Source organism: Thalassophryne amazonica, chromosome 11, assembly GCF_902500255.1.
Source record: "Thalassophryne amazonica chromosome 11, fThaAma1.1, whole genome shotgun sequence".
NCBI classification, from domain to species: Eukaryota; Metazoa; Chordata; class Actinopteri; order Batrachoidiformes; family Batrachoididae; genus Thalassophryne; species Thalassophryne amazonica.
The window spans coordinates 83,296,415-83,304,149 of record NC_047113.1 but is presented as its reverse complement, the minus strand read 5'-3'; positions in this window follow the sequence as shown (position 1 = coordinate 83,304,149).

Below are 7,735 nucleotides of genomic sequence, written 5' to 3'. Positions count from 1 at the left end.
TGTTGCTTTTTGTGAACTTTTACAGTTTGTAACGATTAAATTGCCAAAAAAGTCAGTATTTTGACAGTATTTTTTTTGATGCACGAGCACTTTGACAGGATGTTCCAGGAGTTTGTGTCCATGTTGTACAGTTTGGGTGTTTCTTCACTTCGTATTTGTACATGTTGAGGTCCAGCAGTGAGTTTTCTGTGTGCCTTTAAACATGTTTTACCACCTTTTTTTTTTTTTTCCTTTTTGATAGATGAAATAAAAACTTGCATTGAAAACTGAGTGTTTCTACACAGATTATTGTGAAATGTTTCACTCGTTCATTCAGAAACAAAATCAACAGCTGAGATGCTGAAGTCGTGGCGACAAAAGGAGATATTAACTATTTTGCATTCAATACTTAATGATGGAAATGTTTCCTTTAATAAAAAAAAGCTTAGTGAAAATAAAATTGTAAGTCACATGTAGGTATTACTTTTTGACCAAAACCCAGAATCTGAAAGCAGTGAAGCTTGTTCAGCAGAAATATAGTTGAGTGAGTGAATCCTTCCCAGCCAGGTTCTATAGCCAACAACTCAAAAACAATAGATGTTCTCACCCTGTGCATCTGTAACTGTAATGGGCATATTAGGAGGGCATTCTTCTCAAAATCTGACCTGATTGTTGCATAAGCTCGATCAATAAATCGACTTTATTTTGTCTGTAATATCAGTGGATTGTGGAACAACCTGCTGGCTGTGAGTGGGTGGTCGAGTTCCATTGACATTTTTAAATCTAGATTTAAAAACATCTTTGCTGCACATAATCGTCCACGGTGAGAAAAGTTTACGGCTTAAGGTCTTAATGTTGTGTTTATTTGAAATGATTTATTTATTTTTATTGGCTGATAATGTGGTTTAGTTTGTGAAGCACTTTTTAAAGTGCTATATGAATAAAATGTTTCATTGTAGATTTCCTGTGACCCTTGAAGATAAAATGAGATTGTCCTAGATTCTTCTGCCCCCTGCTGGATAAAGCTACGAATACAGGACAACATATAAAGCAGGATGGGAAAGGAAAACTGAAATGAGTAGAACATGGACATGGCCGAAAATAGGTGCTTGTACTAAAAATTATTGATGGGAAAACTCAACTTATAAAATATTACAAAACTTTGTTCTGAAGTCTGCATAAAAAGGAAGACGTCACTTGCTGTGCTGCCACCTGCTGGGAAACTCGAAACAAACCCTGGAATCGATATTCATAAAGTGATGTAATTCACGAAAATGGCCACTGGGGAGCGGCAGAGGATTTGCTAAATGAGCTGTATTTCCACAGCGCTTTTCCTGGCGCTAAAATATTCACGACACCCCCCAACACACACACACACACACACACACGATGCACAACGACACAATATGAGCCTTAAGAGCCTTTGCTTCAGGTCAGTTGCCTGTCTGACACGGAACTGGACCAGGGGTCGTCTCCAACCTTCTGGCCACCAACTTCCAAAATGACAAACTGACACGAGCTGATAAAGTCACGTGTGGGAGCATGTGCACCACAAAACAGGTCCATCCCAACATCTGTAAAATAACTATCGATCTGCTGCAGCCAAAGGACACCTCAGTTTCCCGCTGGACTTCTCCAGGGACTGGGGTCCTCAACGCTCAGGCACCTGCACACTGGATCATGTACAGAGAAAACGCACCACATGGACAAGATGTCAAAGCTGACGCTCATCTTGTCCTGAAGTAACTGCCCATGAGACACAGTCCTTCCAGCAGGATTCAAGGATCCTCCAAACAGACCTGCTACCAAAGACATCTAGTCATCATCTTAGGTCACTGGCTAGAGTCAAAGTCTCACAACCATACAGTAAGACCAGAAGTACCAGGACACTAAATACTTGGACCTTCATTCTCCTGTTCATGCTACCTGTTTGTGTTCTTGAAGGAGACACTGAACCTGCATCGTCTCCATCCCCCCAGCTGTAAAAATGGGTGGATGAAGTAAATGTGAGGCATCATTGTAAAGCACCTTGAGCATCTGCTAGATAGAAACACACTGTTTTGGTCTTCCTCAGGGATGTGTTTTGGTTCCTCCATTATTCAGTGCTAGCATGAATGTTGGTAAGGATTGTGTAGTCTTGCAATTTGAGTGTCTTTGTGGGGAGGAAAGGATTATTGACCTTGACTTTGCAGATGATGCTGTGATCTTTGTGGAACTGATGGATACACTGATTACAGTACCTGAGATGCTCAGTGAGCAATCTGTCTGGGTTTGTGACTGTTCAAGATTAAGACTAATATCCAGGCTTTCCGTGTCTTCCAGGGCTCAGCCATCAGATCTTTATCTGTATGCGGAGAAAGTGGTGAACATGTAGAGACATTCTCTTATCTCAGCAGACATTCATGTCGCTGGACCTTTGGTCTTTGGAATCCAGGCCTGGTAGGAGCTTATGGTGTCACATGGTGTTTGGTGATGCCACCATCTTTGCAGGTTTATGAAGGTCCAGGTCTTTAGGGTCCTGGTGCCTCCTATCTTACTGTTTATTGTGAGACTCGGACACAAACAAGTGAGATGAAGTGAGAGTCTGATGTCTTTGGTCTGAGATCTCTTTGGAGGATGCTTGAGTACCGCTGGAATGACTTTGTGTCAAACGAGTGGTTACTTAAGGAGACTCCGATGAGGAGGATCACCTGCATTGTGAGGGAACATTATCCATTAGGAGATTTGGTTGTCATAATATGATTGACGGGATTGTTCTGTCTCACTGGACTGCGTCCCTCTGCTCTGTCTTGCTGGAGCGCGTCCCTCTGTTCTGCTGTCCAACAGTCACACACAGCAGAAGATAAAACAAATTTCTGTGCTGACAAAAAAAGAAGTGAAGTGCTGAGCGGATGTGAAGGGATCAGAGTGTCAGCGGCTGTTTGACAGCTTCAGATAATACGTGCAGTCTGCAGGTCAGCGCCCACTGAGTGTGGGCGTGGCCGGTCACGGGTCACGACCTCTGCAGGTTTCCCATGGCACTTCACAGCCACCTGGAAACACCTGAAGCAGAAAGGAGGAGAGAAGAATGAGGAGAAACTCTGATGTTGTTCTCCATATCTGAATTCTTTGACTCGTAATAGAACTCATCAGCCTGTGCGCTGAACAAGTTAAGAAAAAACAACTCTCGTTTGACAGCAGGAGTGTTTTGAACATTGGCTGTGTTTTGACTTTGCATTTTTTTTTCCTCCAGAATGTTCAATTCAGAGATCATCTGTTTTCTTTCTTGACATCTGTGAACCAGATTTTTCTTCTTGCTGTGCACCAGCATTTTCACTGATGTGTGTGTGTGTGTGTGCGTGCGCACAAGATAACTCAAAATAGGCTGGTTGGATTTCCTTCAGACTTGGTGGGAATATGATTTGGACAGATACAGTAGTGTTGAGAATAATAGTAGTGCTATGTGACTAAAAAGATTAATCCAGGTTTTGAGTATATTTCTTATTGTTACATGGGAAACAAGGTACCAGTAGATTCAGTAGATTCTCACAAATCCAACAAGACCAAGCATTCATGATATGCACACTCTTAAGGCTATGAAATTGGGCTATTAGTTAAAAAAGTAGAAAAGGGGGTGTTCACAATAATAGTAGTGTGGCATTCAGTCAGTGAGTTCATCAATTTTGTGGAACAAACAGGTGTGAACCAGGTGTCCCCTATTTAAGGATGAAGCCAGCACCTGTTGAACATGCTTTTCTCTTTCAAAGCCTGAGGAAAATGGGACGTTCAAGACATTGTTCAGAAGAACAGCATAGTTTGATTAAAAAGTTGAGTGGAGAGGAGAAAACGTATACGCAGGTGCAAAAAATTATAGGCTGTTCATCTACAATGATCTCCAATGCTTTAAAATGGACAAAAAAAAAAAAAAAAAAACAGACGCGTGGAAGAAAACGGAAAACAACCATCAAAATGGACAGAAGAATAACCAGAATGGCAAAAGCTCAGCCATTGATCAGCTCCAGGATGATCAAAGACAGTCTGGAGTTACCTGTAAGTGCTGTGACAGTTAGAAGACGCCTGTGTGAAGCTAATTTATTTGCAAGAATCCCCCGCAAAGTCCCTCTGTTAAATAAAAGACGTGCAGAAGAGGTTACAATTTGCCAAAGAACACATCAACTGGCCTAAAGACAAATGGAGGAATATTTTGTGGACTGATGAGAGTAAAATTGTTCTTTTTGGGTCCAAGGGCCGCAGACAGTTTGTGAGACGACCCCCAAACTCTGAATTCAAGCCACAGTGAAGACAGTGAAGCATGGTGGTGCAAGCATCATGATATGAGCATGTTTCTCCTACTATGGTGTTGGGCCTATATATCGCATACCAGGTATCATGGATCAGTTTGGATATGTCAAAATACTTGAAGAGGCAGTGGCGGCTGGTGTGCCAATAGATTCCCTTGCCTTGTCCAGTACAGGCATTCAAGAGAACAGTCAGAAAATTACTACAATTCCACAATAATCATTTCATGTCCTTCTCAAAATCACCAGTTTTACAGATAAAGTTAACCATTTACAGCTATATTAGGCCCCATTTGTACTTTGGAAAGGAACAGTATCAAATACAACACTCAAGTTCTTGAGCAAAGAACATTTCACCATTTGACACCAATTACACACATAGTACACCAAACTGTACTGAACTGCCATTATCTTCAGACAAACAGATCCTGGGGTTCACAATGACACCGACCTTAACAAAATAGAAAATATCACCAAATTTACACTCTTTCAAAATATGGAAAAATTCTTCAATTGACAAAAGAACATTATGTACATACTACAATGTTCACACCACCTTCAGAGAGAGAGAGAAAGAGAGTGTTTGTGTGTGTGAGAGAGAGAGAGAGAGAGAGAGAGAGAGAGAGAGAGAGAGAGAGTGAGTGAGTGTGTGTGAGAAAGAGAGAGAGAGAGAAAATTAAGGTAATATTTTGCATGAACATTACTGAGTGGAATGGAGGCAAAAAAGAAGCTTGAAAAACTTAAATAACTTGACTAACTAATAACACCAAAACCTTTAAATTAAATTGGTTAAAATTAATTAACAGTGTAGAGGACAAAGCAAATTAAGTTTACAAAACCACTTAATTAAATGCGTTGCTAAACTTGGGTTTGTCTGACTATAAGTGTCTTGTGTGAACTCAGTGGCTGAGTTAGAATTTCTTTTAAAAACATGCTATTTTAGGGTTTTGTTTTGTTTTTAAACTGAGCAAATAATTTGTTTTAGACTGTGGAATATTCCAAAGAATATTTCACTTCTGTGAACTGAGCCTCATAACTTGTAAAGTGAAATCAAAATACCAGCAAGGCTGCAGCTTTGAACACTGTTACAAACAGCCCCGGCCTCCCCTATTACCATTATAACTAGTCTGCTGTCCCAATAAAGATCACAGCTTTGACCCCCTAAAACAAACAAAAACATCACTCATTCGTTTTATCTTAAATTTTCACCCTCGTTTCCACACCAGGAGCAACATTCGGGGAATAAATCCGAGCAGCTCGTCAGCTCACCTGAAGAGGTGGATGCGCTCTTTTCCACCCGCGTAGATCAGCAGCCTCCGTGACGTGTGCGCGCTGACAGTGTGAATGAAGCCTGACACGGTTTATAACGAGTCAGACAAACGTCTGTCCTCCAACCGGGATGTGCAATTGTCATTAAACCACGAGAAAGATCTGATGTGCGCACCTCCATGCGCCTCCAAAAGGATCCCCGCCAAACTTTGGTGGCATTGATTTAATTAGTTTTGTCCCGTTTTAAACATCGGAAGACATAACGAGCAGGAGTCCCAGAGTTCTTCAACTTACTCCAGCAAAACACACGGAGACAAAATAAAAATAAATAAATATAACCCAAACGTCGTCGTCACCATCATCTCTTCCTGACTGACTGACAGCAGCAGCTGCAGCGTCACGTGTATCACTGACTGTAACGTTCCCGCATTTTTGTAGCAAGGGCTAAAATTCCGGCGCCCCAAAGTCATTAATTTAGGCAATGTTGATTTGCCAAATATTTATTAATTTTCCCTAGCAACTACATACGATTGGTTATTTCGCTGCACTTCAAGGGCGCTTTGAATGATCGCCCAAGACGAGGAATGATACGTTTTCTGCTCCTGTCGGTGGAAATGCACTGTTGAATGAGAGTCAGTTGGAGGAAGTGTTGTTTTAATCATTCATATTACATGTAGACACATACTATTAAGCAAAACTGACACTGATAATACTTTTTAAAAATATATATATATTATGACTTTTCCCCTCCACATCGAGGAGGGCAGCGCCCAAGCGCCGCCTATGGGCCGGCCGCCACTGTGAAGAGGTCATGTTGCCTTATGTCGAAGAGGACATGCCCTTGAAATGGGTGTTTCAACAAGACAGTGACCCCAAGCACACTAGTAAACCAGCAAAATCTTGGTTCCAAACCAACAAAATTAATGCCTCGCAGATGTGAAGAAATCATGAAAAACTGTGGTTATACAACTAAATACTCGTTTAGTGATTCACAGGATTGCTAAAAGAGCAGTTTGAACATAATAGTTTTGAGTTTGTAGCGTCAACAGCAGATGCTACTATTATTGTGAACACCCCCTTTTCTACTTTTTTTTACTAATAGCCCAATTTCATAGCCTTAAGAGTGTGCATATCATGAATGCTTGTTCTTGTTGGATTTGTGAGAATCTACTGAATCTACTGGTACCTTGTTTCCCATGTAACAATAAGAAATATACTCAAAACCTGGATTAATCTTTTTAGTCACATAGCACTACTATTATTCTGAGCACTACTGTATCTAGAGGTGATTAGATTCTGGAGTCATTTGGTCAATATTTTTGCTGCTAATGACCCAAATATAATTTTGTGGAATGTTCTGACAAAAGCAATTAAACATGTTTCATTTTGATGGGTGTCGTCTGAAATGTGGTGGAGCAAAATTAGAGATACTTAAAATTTGAAATACTAAAATACAAAATTGCAGTTAAAAAAGTTCCATTAAAATGCATTTTTCCTTTTTTTTCTTGATCAAACGGGAATTACTGACTAATTAGAGCTTTTAACAGCAGCCATGTTTGACCTTTATGCAGCTGCTCTGCATCCAATTAAACGTGACCTTTTTGCAAAAAAAAAAACAAAGCAAGAACCCAAACCCGGATCCTGCAGTGATGTTTGCAGGCTGGACGCTGCATCAGCGGCATCTTTTCTCTCTCTCTCTCTCTCTCTCTCTCTCTCTGTTTTCCGTGCAGCTCGTGCTGACGTCGTCCTCTTTGTGTTTTTAAGTGCCACTTTCATGCTGAATAGATTCAGAAGAGATTAGAAGTGGAAAAATAATTTGCAGTTATTTCCTGTTAGCATCTTGTTCTTGTTCCCGTCTAATGAAAGGACGCGCCTCTTTCACCGTCGAAGGGGCTTAGCAGCGGTTAGCCGGCTCCAGCCCGCGGAGGCAATAATCGCATCTTAACTCACCCCTCACAATAACTCGCACCACTTAATTCCCCCTTTCAGGGCCAGCGATAAAACGCCAGAGGCAAAATTAATTGATGCTAATAGCTGCCTTCAATCAGAGCCGAGCGCCATCCAAACCCACCAGTTCAGTCTATTAATTAACATGGGGGGGGGGTGAGGCAGGATGGGAGGAACGGGGGCCTCTGTGGTTCACATGGGCCTCTGTGGTGCAGGCCCTTTGAGCCTGGATGTAGGGGGGCTTTGTGGAGCTTCCTGGGCAA